Source organism: Gossypium hirsutum, chromosome A08 (assembly GCF_007990345.1).
Source record: "Gossypium hirsutum isolate 1008001.06 chromosome A08, Gossypium_hirsutum_v2.1, whole genome shotgun sequence".
In the NCBI taxonomy this organism is placed as follows: Eukaryota; Viridiplantae; Streptophyta; class Magnoliopsida; order Malvales; family Malvaceae; genus Gossypium; species Gossypium hirsutum.
This window is the reverse complement of record NC_053431.1, coordinates 7630981-7645197: the sequence shown is the minus strand read 5'-3', so window position 1 is coordinate 7645197 and position 14217 is coordinate 7630981.

The following is a 14217-nucleotide window of genomic DNA, read 5'->3' as shown; positions in this document are numbered from 1 at the left end:
GTTGGGATATGCAAGCCTAAAGCAACGCTTTTATAAGAGTTGGTAAAAGTCTAGTCCTAAGACGACACTTTTGGGGCAAGTGTTGGTATAGACTGGACTTTAGCCAACTCTTTGTATAAGGGTTGGTATATGTATGCCTAAAGTAACGCTTAAATAAGAGTTGGCTTTGTCTAGTCCTATGACGACACTTTTGGGGCAACACTTTCCTAAGGGTTGGGATATGTATACCTAAAGCAACGCTTGAATAAGAGTTGGTTTTTGTCTAGTCCTAAGACGACACTTTTGTGGCAACATTTCCTAAGTGTTGGGATAGACTATGCTTTGGCCAACTCTTTGTATAAGGGTTGGTATATGTATGCCTAAGGCAATGCTTGGATAAAAGTTGGCTTTTGTATAGTCCTAAGACGACACTTTTGTGGCGACATTTTACTAAGTGTTGGGATAGACTATGCTTTGGCCAACTCTTTGTATAAGGGTTGGGATATGTATGACTAAGGCAACGCTTGAATAAAAGTTGGCTTTTGTATAGTCCTAAGACGACACTTTTTTGGTGACACTTTTTGAAGTGTTGGGGTAGACTGGCCAACTTATGCTTTAGCCAACTCTTTGTATAAGGGTTGGGATATGCATGCCAAACAAAACGCTTAAATAAGAGTTGGCTTTGTCCAGTCCTAAGACGATATATATTTTCCTAAGTGTTGGGATAGACTTGCCGACATACGCTTAGGTTAACTTTTTATATAAGGGTTGTGATATGCATGCTTAATGCAACGCTTAAATAAGAGTCAGCTTTGTCCAACACTATGCCTACACTTTTGGGCCGACACTTTCTTAAGTGTTGGGATAGACTAGCCAACATACACTTTGGCCAAATCTTTGTATAAGGGTTGGTATATGCATGCCTAATGGGTTTAGGGTGTTTAGGGTTTAGGGTTTAGGATTTAAGGTTTAAGAGTTGGCCTAAATCCCTCCAAATCATTCATCTTCTATTTATTAAAAATTAATAAATTTTATACTAATATAAGCGATTAATCTCGGATTTTTTTAATATGAACTGTATTACGATATAAGTTTAACTTAAAGGTTTCGTTGTTAGCTTCTATATTTAGGGTTTAGGGTTTATGGTTTAAGAGTTTAGGCTTTAGGGTGTATGGTTTTAAGGTTTAGGATTTTATGGTCTTGAAGTTTAAGGTTTGTGGTTTAAGGCTTAGGGTTTTGATAAAAACGTCATAGAAAATCATTTTATTTTAAATTAAACGACGCCGTTTTGCTCCCGGTATTCTCACCCATCATCCAATTGTCTATCATGTATTCTTTTCGGCACGTAGACAAAATTTGAAAGTAAAAACATAAAAAAAAATATATGTTAAAAATAAAAAATATTAAAATACTATTATTTAAAATAATTTTTAAATTTTTTAGCATATGACTGATTGTTTTTTAATTTATATATTAAATAATTTCTTATATAATTGTAAAAGAGATAATAATAATTTTAATATATTAAAATTATCATTATAGTTTAAATTATTTAAGAGATAATAGATAAACTTTATATATATTAAAATTAAAAAATTGCTAACCCATGTATCTCTAGAGAAACAAAATTAATTAGTAAATTGAAAATTTAGTGAATTTGTTGATGTGATGCATATCTAATTTATTTCTTTAATTTTTTAGTGTTGCAAATATTGCGGGTTTATCTTTCTTTTTTGGGGGGGATTATTTAATTAATAAACATAATATTTATAGTGTTTTATATTCCAATATTAATGACTTAATAATATGGATAAAATGAAATGATATGTGAAATACACTAAAGAAGCATGAGTTTGAGAAAAAAAAAAGGAGATACAAATAATGTGATAGTGTTATTTGAATAACAATTAAGTTTTTTTTCAATAACATTACTTTTCTGAAATTTGTCAGTCACTATTTCTGAAATAGGTTGGCTAAATGAAAATTATAAAAAAAATTGAAACAAGTAAATTTAAAATACAACTTTGAAATTATTGAGTGTAATAGTAAAATATATTATATTTTATAAAGTGAATAAATTCAAATTTTAAAAATAAAATTGTTGAAGTCTTGAGTTTCGAAACATACATAAAAATTATTTTAGGTACGTAAATTCAATGTTATTTTAGTTACGTTACAAGTAGATATAATGAGAATAATAATTAGGATCAAGAATGTAATTAAAACTAAAGTAATAATAAAGTAAAGTTTAATTTGTAAGCAAAATCAAAATTAAAGGCAGGGTTGTGTTTTTGGAGACTTGATTTGTCTGGAAATACAAAGAAAACACTTCAAACAAAATAGTGTTTTAGAGTCAAACATTCCAAAGCACTCTCAAACAACTAAGTTAAGCTTCTATCTCTCTCACACAGTTTACTCCGCTCCTCTTCTCCTTTTCATGGTCTTCGCCTTTCCTAACAGGTATTTCTTCCTTCCTTTTGGTTTTTCTTTATATTTAACACAAAACCCCAGATCTATTTGTTTTTATTATTTTTCGTTTCTCATGTTGATTCATTCGTCTTTTTTTTTTTAATTTTGCATAACAAAGTCAAAGATTGTGAGAAATGAAATGGGTATCCCTAAAAAGCTTGATTTCTGTGTTATTTTTGTTTCACATAGGACATTGTTGTTATGCATGAATAAGGATGAAATAGAATATTATGGGTATTTGCTGGTTGTGGTGGTCTTTTGAGATGGGATTTGTTATTTGATTTTCAATAGACAAATGCAAATTAAAAATTATAAACATCATTTAGTTCTATTGTGGCGTGTTTGTGTTGATGATTGATTGAAAATTATAAACAATAATAATCTGATTGAAATTACCTTTGTTCTGTCTGATTTCAGCATGATATATAGTTTTCATACATTTGCATCCCCTTATATATAGTTTCCAAATACTAAGCAAACTGAACTAAACTTCAGGCTAGTGTAAAGGAACTAGATATTGTGATTACTGGATTTTAATTATGACCATATTTAAAAATGCAAATCAAAACTATATATATTATGTATATGGCCCAAATGGAGCCACTGATGTTCAACTTCAGGAGGCATCATCGGCAGGAAGCATTAATATTTTTCCGAAAAGAGTACAGACACCATTAACCGAACAAATACCATTGCCTAAACTGTAGAGTCCAAACAAAAACCTTAAAATGCCCCACATTTTAAATTTGCTTTGCAACACCTTGGTGAATGTTTGCAAGACTTTATTGGGACCTTCCAGAATAGTTGATTGCTTTATAATTTCAGGGAGGGAAATAGTCTCCTTGATGTACTGGCTAGAAAGGGCAACACTCCCAGTTTGCTTTGTAAGAGACTCTTCTAAAGACTATGTTTGTCTATGTCGAGCTTTATGCTCCAGCTTGTTAAAGTCGATATGGGTGGTAGTGTTATGTTTAGAGCTGCTTTTTAATTTATTAATGAAGTACCAAAAAAGTGAAATCATTGATTAATTCATTAATATGCATGTTTTAAATTAAAATTTTATCAACTTATAATTAAATTTCAACTTATATAAATAATAATATTTTATAATCAATTAATAGCATAAACATAAAAGTAGTAAATCATTTATAATACAAGATAAAAACATTATGCATAAATAATAAATGATAAAACATATTTGCCCTTCTTAATTGAGCTTGCCTCATATGATGCTTTTTTGAGCTACGTTGTTGATGGTATTATTTTTTTGAATTTTTCAGGGTAAATTAAAGATCCCGAAGCATGAATAATGGCATATACTTTTTTCTATAATTGATATATAGTTTGATATAACAAAAAGGTTAGTTAAACTTTTCTTTTCCTTTTTTTTCCGTTTTTTAGATTTAGGTTTAAAATTTTCTATCTTTGTAGTTTGGACTATTTTATTTAGGAATTTAGATATTATTTATCATAAATTTTAATATTATTTAATTGTCATAAAGATAAATTTTATTTATTTTAATATTTAAATTTGTTATTATTAGGTAGTTCTAGTTTAGGTTAGTTCACCAGAAAGCCCATCTCTTTTCACACATGAACCTTATGATTAGGCATTCATAGATACTCTATTTTAATATTAATTACTTCAACAGATGGTGGATAAAAGTTGGATGGATGCTTCAAGATTTAGCACCAATCACTTAGCTGGAATAGAAAGATTTCTATCATTTGCAATTGGAAAATCACTTTCTAACGGAAAAATATATTGTCCGTGCCATCGTTGCAATAATAGGATATTGCACGAACCATATATTGTGGGTTAGCATCTTCGTCTTTATGGTATAATAAAAGAAGACAAGCATTGGATTTTTCATGGAGAATCCATTAAAAGAACATTGGTGCAAATCGACCAAACCATGAGAACTTCTCCGTCAATTTGTACGTTGTCACAAGATAACGAAGCCGATTTAAGAGATCTCATAACGGATGCTCTAGGTATCAACATCCCAACTCTTAATGAGAGTTTTGATGGAGTTTCAAGCGGGTTTCAGAATAATGGTCGGGAGTATGATGTTAATGAGGCCCAAAGGACTGCAGAAAGAGCAAATACTCTTCTAGATGATTGTGATATTCCACTGTATCCCGGTTGTGTCAAGTTCTCATGCGGCTCATTCCTACTTCGGCTTTACCACTTCAAAGCACTTTTTGGATGGTCAGCAAAATCTTTGGCATGCTTATTGGAGTTTTTAAATGAGACATTTCCAGATGGAAACACAATCCTGACTACATACTATGAAGCAAAGAATAAGACTTCTGCACTAAATCTTGGGTACGTGAAGATTGATGCATGCCCAAATGATTGTATGTTATATTAGGGCGATGCTAGTAAAAAGATCAGTTGTGATGTTTGTAAAAGCTCAAGGTGGCAATCTTCTAATAAGTTGGATGCAGATGAACAAGTTGATGGTAGTTGTCGCCGTTCTAAGCCTGCCAAGGTATTACGGTACTTTCCTTTGATTCCTAGACTTAAAAGATTATTTCAATCTTCCAAGACATCACAATCCATGAGATGGCATAAAGAAAGACGAACCAAAGATGGTATATTGAGACATCTAGCCGATGGTTTTGTCTGGGATGCGTTTGATAAGAGGTTCCCTGATTTTGCATCTGATCCTCGCAATGTTAGGCTAGGTTTGGCTAGCGACGGATTCAATCCATTTCGAACAATGAGTACAAGTCACAGTACATGGCCCATACTTCTTATTCCTTATAATTTGGAACCTTGGGCATGCATGAAACAATCATCACTGATACTCTTAATGGTTATCCCTGGTGAAAAAGGACCTGGCAATGACATTAATGTCTAAATCCAGCCTCTAATTAAAGAGTTGAAGCAATTGTGGACAGGAGTTGATGCTTCTGATTCATCAGCTTCCGAATCTTTCACTTTACGGGCTTGTCTTCTTTGGACAATCAATGATTTCCCAGCTTACGCCAATCTTTCAGGGTGGAGTACAAAAGGTCGGGTTGCTTGCCCAATATGTGCTAAAAAAATTGAATCTCAATGGCTACAGTATGGTCAGAAGTTCTGTTATATGGGTCATCGTCGATGGTTATCAGCTGAACACCCATTTTGAAAATAGAGTCGTGAATTTGATGGCACTATAGAGTATGGGGTAGCTCATATACCACAATCTGGGGAAGATATCTTAAGGGAAGTTGAAGGTGTAAATTTCATTTACGGAAAAGCTCGAAAGAGGGATAGAGAAGAACTAGATGAAGGGTTGATAGAACTTGATGTAGACGAGGGGTGTGATTTGGTTAACAACTTTGAAGAATTGGTAGAGAGAGATGAAACAAATCTTATAAATCAAGACAGGACTTTATGGAAGAAGAGGAGTATATTTTTCGACTTGCCTTATTGGCGTTACAATCTATTTCGACATAACTTGGATGTCATGCACATCGAGAAGACCGTATGTGACAATATCGTTGGCACCCTTCTTAATCTCTCACACGGTGGTAAAGATAATATCAAGGAACGCAAGGACCTACAAGATTTGGGCATTAGAAGTTATCTTCATCCAAAAATGAGAAATGGGAAAGAGTATCTTCCGCAAGCATGTTACACTCTTGCATCAAAGGAAAGAGATATTTTTCTTTCCATTTTGAAGAACTTGAAGGTACCAAATGGTTATGCATCAAACATATCTCGATGCGTGAATTTGAAAGAGCACAAGTTGAGCAGCCTTAAAAGTCATGACGGTCACATTCTTATGCAAGATTTTCTTCCTATATGCTTAAGAGGAGTTGTAGAAAAGAAGGTGCTAAGTGTTATTACAAATCTATCAGATTTCTTTAAGAGATTATGTGCAAAAAGTCTTGATCCACAAGAAGTTGATCAACTTTAAGTACAAGTCGTATTAACACTTTGTGAAATGGAGAAAATATTTCCTCCAAGTTTTTTCACAATTATGATTCGTTTAATTATTCATTTTTTGATGGAGGCTAAGCTTGGTGGACCTGTTCAATACAGGTGGATGTACCCGATTGAAAGGTATATGAAATATACCAATAAAATTTCACAATATTTTATTTTTATTATTTTAATATAGAATATAATAAGTATGTAAAAATAAATGTATGTGATGTAGGTATCTTATGGGATTGAAAGCTTTGGTGCAAAATAGAGCTTATCCCGAAGGTTTTATTGCTGAAGGGTACATAGTTTCAGAATGTCTTACATTTTGCTTCCGTTATTTTTCTGATGTTGAGACTATATTTTCTCATCCTCCAAGGCATGATGGAAATATTCAAAAACGGTACATTTTCTCTTCTGGAGGGCGTTCAATTGGCACCCAGAACACAAAGATATTGGACATGCGATCTCTTGCACAAGCAAACCGCTATGTTTTATTGCATAGCGATATGTTATCACCATATCGTCAGTGAGTTTCCTAAAAAAAATCCTGTCATTCGATTCTTTTTTCTTAACCAATAGACAAATAAAGTTATCACATAATTTGTATACATTTTGACAACATTTTTTCGCAAATTACTGAATATATTATTGGGAATTTTTAGAGTCTGAGCGAGCTATTTATGGTGGCATTCAAATTAGTAAACGCACAGAGGAGAAATGGTTGGTTGAAAAGTTCCCAAGATGGCTTGCGAAACAGGTAAATTGTCACTATTAAAATAATTTATTCAAATATCTATGTAATGAAAGAACATTGTAGAAATTTGATCATAGAATAAGAGTTAATTGATTTCCTACTATATTGTTAGATTCCAAATATGGAAGTTGAACAAGTTGATGCTGATGTAATTGCTCTTGCTCGAGGACCGCATAAGGTGGTTTCCACATATGATGGACTTATAATTAATGGTTTTAGGGTCCATACTAAAAAAATTGAGCAACATTGTAAGACTGAAAACAGTGGCGTGATGGTTTTTGCTAACGGGGAAACTATTATGGCAATTGCATTGAAATTATCGAGTTAAACTATTATGAAAGGTTTTGGGTTATTATGCTTAGATGTGATTGGGTGAATATTAAATCTCTTAGGAGTATGAAGAAGGATGCTAATAGTTTTATTATGATGAAATTTTCTGAGCTTATCCATATAGGGAATCGTGATTCGGACGATCCGTACATACTGGCTTCTCAAGCAAAACAAGTATTTTATGTTGAGGATGGCAAGAGTGAAGGATGGCTCCATTTTATCGGAGTAAAGCCAAGAGATTTGTTCAATCTAGGCGTTGAAAACCCCTGTAGAAGACGATGAATATCCGCAGTGTAATAATCATATTGTAACTTAATAATTTTAGTTTTAATTTGAACAGGAATGATGTTTTAAAGTGCAAAGATTTAGTGTAATTGACATTTTTAATGCAGTATAGCAGAATGAATTTCCCCTATTTCTCCTTTTTTCTATTTTTCTTTATGTATAAATTTTTAGAGTTCAATTTGCTGTTTTATTCAACCTGTTAATTCTAAAAAAACAGTTGACTTTTAAAGTTTCATTCTTCTTTCATCTTGGTTCTGGTTAATCTGCTTTGCTCCATCTTACTCATAGGGGTAATTTCTATAATGATTTAGCAAGTCTGCATAATTTTTTTGATTGTTCTTGACGCAACTGAATCAATCGGCTCTTCATTGTATGCATGGTGGATTGGTATATATATTGACTAAGTTAGATTTTTTACAAATTCACAAGCATGTTTTTCCTCCTTGTGTTACATTTTAATGGTTAATACTTGAACTGTGCTATGAGAAATATCAGGTGGTAGAAGGGAGGCACTTGAATCTGGAAGAACTCATGTGGATAGGCCCAAAGGTAGGCACCAAGCAACCGTAATTTGGTTACATGGCCTTCGTGATAATGCTTCAAAGTATTGCTTTTTAAAATTCCTACTTTTAGTTTTTGGGAAATAAATTTAACTTTACTTTCTTAACATCAGTAATTTAACTTATTTTCTCTTAGGAAAATAAAACAATATAATTTTCAAATTTCTCATTTCTCCTAAAGTGTCAAATACAAAAGGAAGAAATATTATATATGTATATTCTATTTGGTAGGTGTATGCATGTCTAACTCTTCCCTTCCCTGAGCAGATTTAGCTTGCCTTTGATTCTTTTTAAAACTCAAGTATAGATTTTGATGAGACTCCATTATTCCGGCCATAACCCACCTAAAAGTTTCTAACGATTAAAGCTTTAATGAGATAGAGAATGATGTATTATATAATATTATAAACTGAATTAGCAATAGTTTTTGATGTGTTATTTATCTAATTTATTTATTTAATTTTGGTTCACATCCCATTGATGTGCATCAAATGTTGTTGATATAAAGAAACGAATAAATCAAATATCTTAAAGCCATCTTCTTCCTTGTAAGAAAGAAACATTAAAGAAATCAAATACTTCACAACTAGGGTACATAGTAAATTTTGATATGGTATTTTGATTTTTTTAAGTATAAATTTAATTTATTTATGTGAGGTACATATTACTAATCATATTATAATTTGTTTAAGTTTGATGTGTTATTTATTAATTTTAATTTATTTATAAAATTTAATTTTTTGGTTATTATTTTGAAAATTGAATAGAATATAAATTTATGTAAATATTCAAATATTTGCTTCCCTTTTGTTGTTTTGCTGGATATTTCCTTGGGCTGTTTTTTTTGGGCTTTTTTTTTCAAATATGCAAATTTATTTGCCGTTTTTACTTTTTTTTTTGTTTTAATAGAATGCAGTACAGATTCTCCATCTTTTGACAAATCCTAAAATCTAAAATAAAAAGTAAGTCTTGCTCAGTTTACAGTAGGTTTCAAGTTTCCCGGGAGTAGGAAGTTTAAAATCCATATTTTCCCAGTTTTTCCTCATTCTCAAAACTTATGATTTTCTTTTCAATGTTGTGCTGGGTGCTTTATCGTTAACTATCACCTGTTTGTTTTCTAGGAAAATGATTGGCAAAAGGCGAACATTAAAAGGTGTATGATTCTCTTCGAGGGGTTCTTCGACAGGTTCGAACGCATTGGGAAGTGCTGCTACCGATAGTCAAAGCACGGGAGATGAAACTCCAACTCAATCAGTAAAGGGAGTACCTGCAACTCTGGCTGGTACATCCATTGGCTTCTGTTTGTTTTCTAGTTTTCATTTTGTTCACAATATACAAAGAAACAGGTAAATTTCGGCTTTAACTTTGTGTTTGGTTTTTTTCCCCACTGATCTTTCTATTTGTTTTTTTGTTTTCTAGTTTACTTGCAATTACTGTTTTTATTCAAATATCTAATGAAATTTGAGCTTTACTAATTTTATTTGATTCTGATATATATTTTCCCTAGGTATAACAAAAGTGCAAAACTGTTATAAATTTTGAAAATTTCAATCTTTAAACTAAAAGTGTTTTTTGTTTTTCTTCATTTATCTTCCTAGAAAGTGCAAAATTTTAAATCATAATAATTTAAGTCGGTAATTTTACTTTTTAAAGTGTTTTTAAAGCATTTGCTATTTAGAATAAGATAATATTACAAATATTTGATACTTTGATGTCTATGCATTAGTTAATATTTGATGTATGAATTATATATAAAGCAGAGTGAGTTCAATTTTTGCATGTTCTAATCCGTTCAATACTTTATCCTTGTATTTTGAACCGATTCACTCTCAAGTTTTATTTCTTTAAAGTAATCTGTTGAAATGGATTTATTTTATACACAAATAAAGGATAGAAGAAAATAAAATGTAGTTGATCTTGCAAACATACATATGCGTATATAATTTTCTAGTTTGCAATTAAAACTATATGTTTGATCTTACAATTGAATGTTTTGCTCTGTGCTTCACGTTCGACCAGTTAGTGTTGCATTTTTAACTTCCAAAAACTCCGTTTCATCTTTTCTCTAATTGAAATGTAAATGATAATACTGTAAAAGTAATTCCATTGCATTAAAATAAAAAATGCGACTTATAGTATCGAAGAATTTTACATTCTCGGATATAGAGTTAGAAACCTTATAGTCTAATGGTAACATTTTTATTTGTTAGTTTGGCCTCATCGTAATATCAGCTACGTGAGTAATTTTGTATTTTAAAATACTACATTGGTGGTGGAATTAATGAAATTTCTTAGAACCAAAATAATAGAGGAATGGTGGATACCGAGAGCATAAGTATAAGATATAATTTACAAGCTGTGGTAAAATAAGAAAAGAAAAGGTATAGCTGTTTAAATGTAGATAAAGAGAATAATAAATAAAGAAAAGGTATAGCTGTTTAAATGGTGAGAGCATAATTATAACATGAACGTATTATGTGTTTTTTATGATAAATAAAATCTTTTATTATGCTTTTATATAATTAAGAGTGGTTTTTTTTCTTTTTTTACAGATACACAATTTGCTCCTGTATCGTATTTATTTTTTCACATTGATACATAATTTTTTTTCAATTTTCATATCTAAAATATAATTATTACTTTTGACAGAGGCTACTAAGGGTACTAAGAGAAAGCGAGAGCCTACAAACATGAAAGATATATGGAATCTTCAACATGGAACTCGTATAGTAGTAGATGCCAACCAATATGACCAGCCTATTGGGAAGGAAGCGTCCAAATTGGTTGAATTTCTCGGTGCAATTGCAAGGACTGGTTCCATATGTCCTTTGAATACAAAACATTGGAAACATCTTCCTAAATATATGTGTTGGAAAACATATTGGCAATCGTTCATGTATGTAGTACATAACCATTTTCTAATTTAATGTATTGCAATAATTTTGCATTATTTGAAATTGTATGTAATGAGTACTTGTTACATTATTTTGTTATACGTGAAAAGTTTGATCTCCAAGGTAAGGTGGAGGACTCGGACATCCTCTCACATGTTGGAAAACTTCAGAAGGAGTTTAAATTGACTTTGAAAACTAGATACTACAAAGAGATGGTCCAAGAAGGTCGACCGGTTCAAGAAATATACGAAAACAATCCTCCTAGTGTGCATAATGATCAATGGAAGTGGCTAGTGGAGCGATGGGGAACACCACAAGCTGCGGTATGCACTTTTATTAGATTAAATGTCCTATTTTTCCTACTTCCACTTACGGTATGATCAAAGTAGTGCATAAATGCATGATTTGTTGAATGAGGCATAATAAACTTAGTTTTCCTATTACTCTCATATTTTTTCTTATTAATTTAAACAATAGGCACAATCAGAAAAGGCGAAAGAATTCCGAACAAATGTGCGTTATGCACATACTACTGGTCGTACAGGATATGCAACCCTCAATGCACAGTTTGTAAGTATTACATATTAATAAATATGTAACTTATATTAATTATTCTGTGCTCATTGGTGAATAATGTTAACAACTATTGTTTTGTTGTATAATAGGCTAAGAATGAAGGCCGTAAACCCTCGCATTTGGAGCAGTTTAGATTTCAACATTTGCGCAAAGATGGGAGTGACAAATTGAGCAGTGAGGCAGCACAACAAGTTTATGTAAGAAACAAATGGGTATTATTTATTTATTTATATTTATTTTGACATCAATTTTTTTTTTCAAAATAAATTTTTTTAATTAAAGATAATTGTAGGATGAAGCATGCAAGATGGTTAAAGACTCTATGCCAACACCTGAGAGTTCTTTCACACCTCAAAATAATACTGAATTAGAAAACAAGGTCTATACACAAGTGTTCGGCCCTGAAAAGGATGGAAAAATGTTGGCATATGGACATGGGATGACCAAATCCAGGTTGTTTGGCTATAGGTCAGTTACTTGAGGAAGCCAATCTACATCGTCCATCAGTACAATGATTGAAGAGATGAGCGCTAAACATGTCCAACAAATACAAATAATTCAAGCTGAACAAGCAGTTCGAGAGAAAACTCTACTCGAGGAAGCAGAATCTCGATTTCGTATGGAGGCTGCAGAGTGAGAAGCTCATTTGATAGCTGAGGCAAAAGAAAGATTTATGAAATTAACTGAAATTCAAGAGGTAAAGTTCATGGAAATGTTGGATGCTCGTGACAAAAAGTATAAGGTTCTCATCGATGAGTGCATGGCAAAGGGAATGTCAAGTAAGTATAAGGGTTTTCATAATAAGCATAGTAATTAAGGTGACTATTTTATAACTAGATTGTCAATAAGTTTGTTAATGGTTTAATAGACATTGATTGTTGTAATTGAATGCTATGTTCTTATTTGATGTCTTCATTGCTTGCTCAACTAATAATTAGTGGATGTACTGATGAAAACTCTTTATTTAGCTTCAATTTATGGTTATTTGGTTAATATTAAAATATTATTCTCATGTGTTCATGTTGTTTCTCATCTAACTTGTATAAATAGAAAATTTACATTGCTATTTTTTTGCAGTTGAATTTCAAAGTAGCGGACTTGATGATAAAGCCTTCAGTTCGGATGATGATGAATGAGGCTTATTGCATATTATGTATTTTATATATATATACGTTATAGTGGTTGATGAATGCAATTGTCTCATAATTTTTTGGTGTCATCGGAATCAAGTTGACAACATGTTGCAGCCTATTGACTGCTTTTATTAGGATTTTGTATAATTTTTTGATGTCATGTGAAATAGGTTGAGAATATGTTCGCAACATGTTGACAACTTCTATTAGGATTTTGTATATAAATTACTAACTGCATTATTCAATGATAATTTTGTATTTATATGATCATTTTATGTTAATTAATTGTTCAATTAATATTGACTCAAACTTTTCCACACCCAATACATACAAATTTGCTCATATTTCACCAAAATAGGCTCTTAAAAATCAGGGAAAACGTTGTAAAAAATAATCATACATGAGGCAAAGATCTATTCCAACATTTTCAAGTTGCATTGGAAAAGGTCTATCCCAACCTTTTTAGGTTTGTTGTAAACAGGTCTATTTCAGCATTTTTAACGTTGTCTTAGATAGGTCAATCCCAACCTTTGCTAAAAGTCGCCTTAGATAAGATAAATACCAACGTTTTTAAGGTTACCTTAGAAGAATCTATCGCAACCTTTTTAGCGTTGCTTTAAACAAGTATATCCCAACCTTTTTTTAAGGTTGCCTTAGACAATGTCTATTCTAACATTTTTAAAAGGTTGCCTTAAACATGTCTATCCCAACCTTTCCTAAAGGTTTCCTTAGACAAGATCTATCCCAACTTTTTTAAAAAGTTGCTTTAGATAAGGTTTATACCAATTTTTTTTTAAGGGTTGCTTTAGACAAGGCCTATCCCAACCTTTTAAAGGTTGCCATAGACGGATCTATCCCAACTATTCTTAAAAGTTGCCTTAGACAAGAACTATACCAACCTTTTTATAGTTGCCTTATACAGGTTTATAACAACATTTTTCAAAGGTTGGTCTTGACTAGGTCTATACCAACCCATTTTAAAGGTCGGCATTGACTAAGACTTTCGCAACTTTTCAATAAGCGTCGGCTTATGTTGACTTATACCGACGCTTTTTCAAAAGTGTCGCGAAGCCTATACCAACTGCACTATTTACAACCTTTTTGGAAGCGTCGGGAGAAGCGTCGCGAAGCCTATGCCAACATTTTTTGCGTCGTCTTAGGTAAAAAAAAGTGTCGTATTAGGGCATTTTTTACATAGTGATAATTTGGTCTTCTTCTTGTTCAGGAGTAAGGCAACTTCATGTCTATTAAACATAATTAATGCAAAGTAACATCATTCAAAATAATAACTAATTAACAGATTTATATACATGTC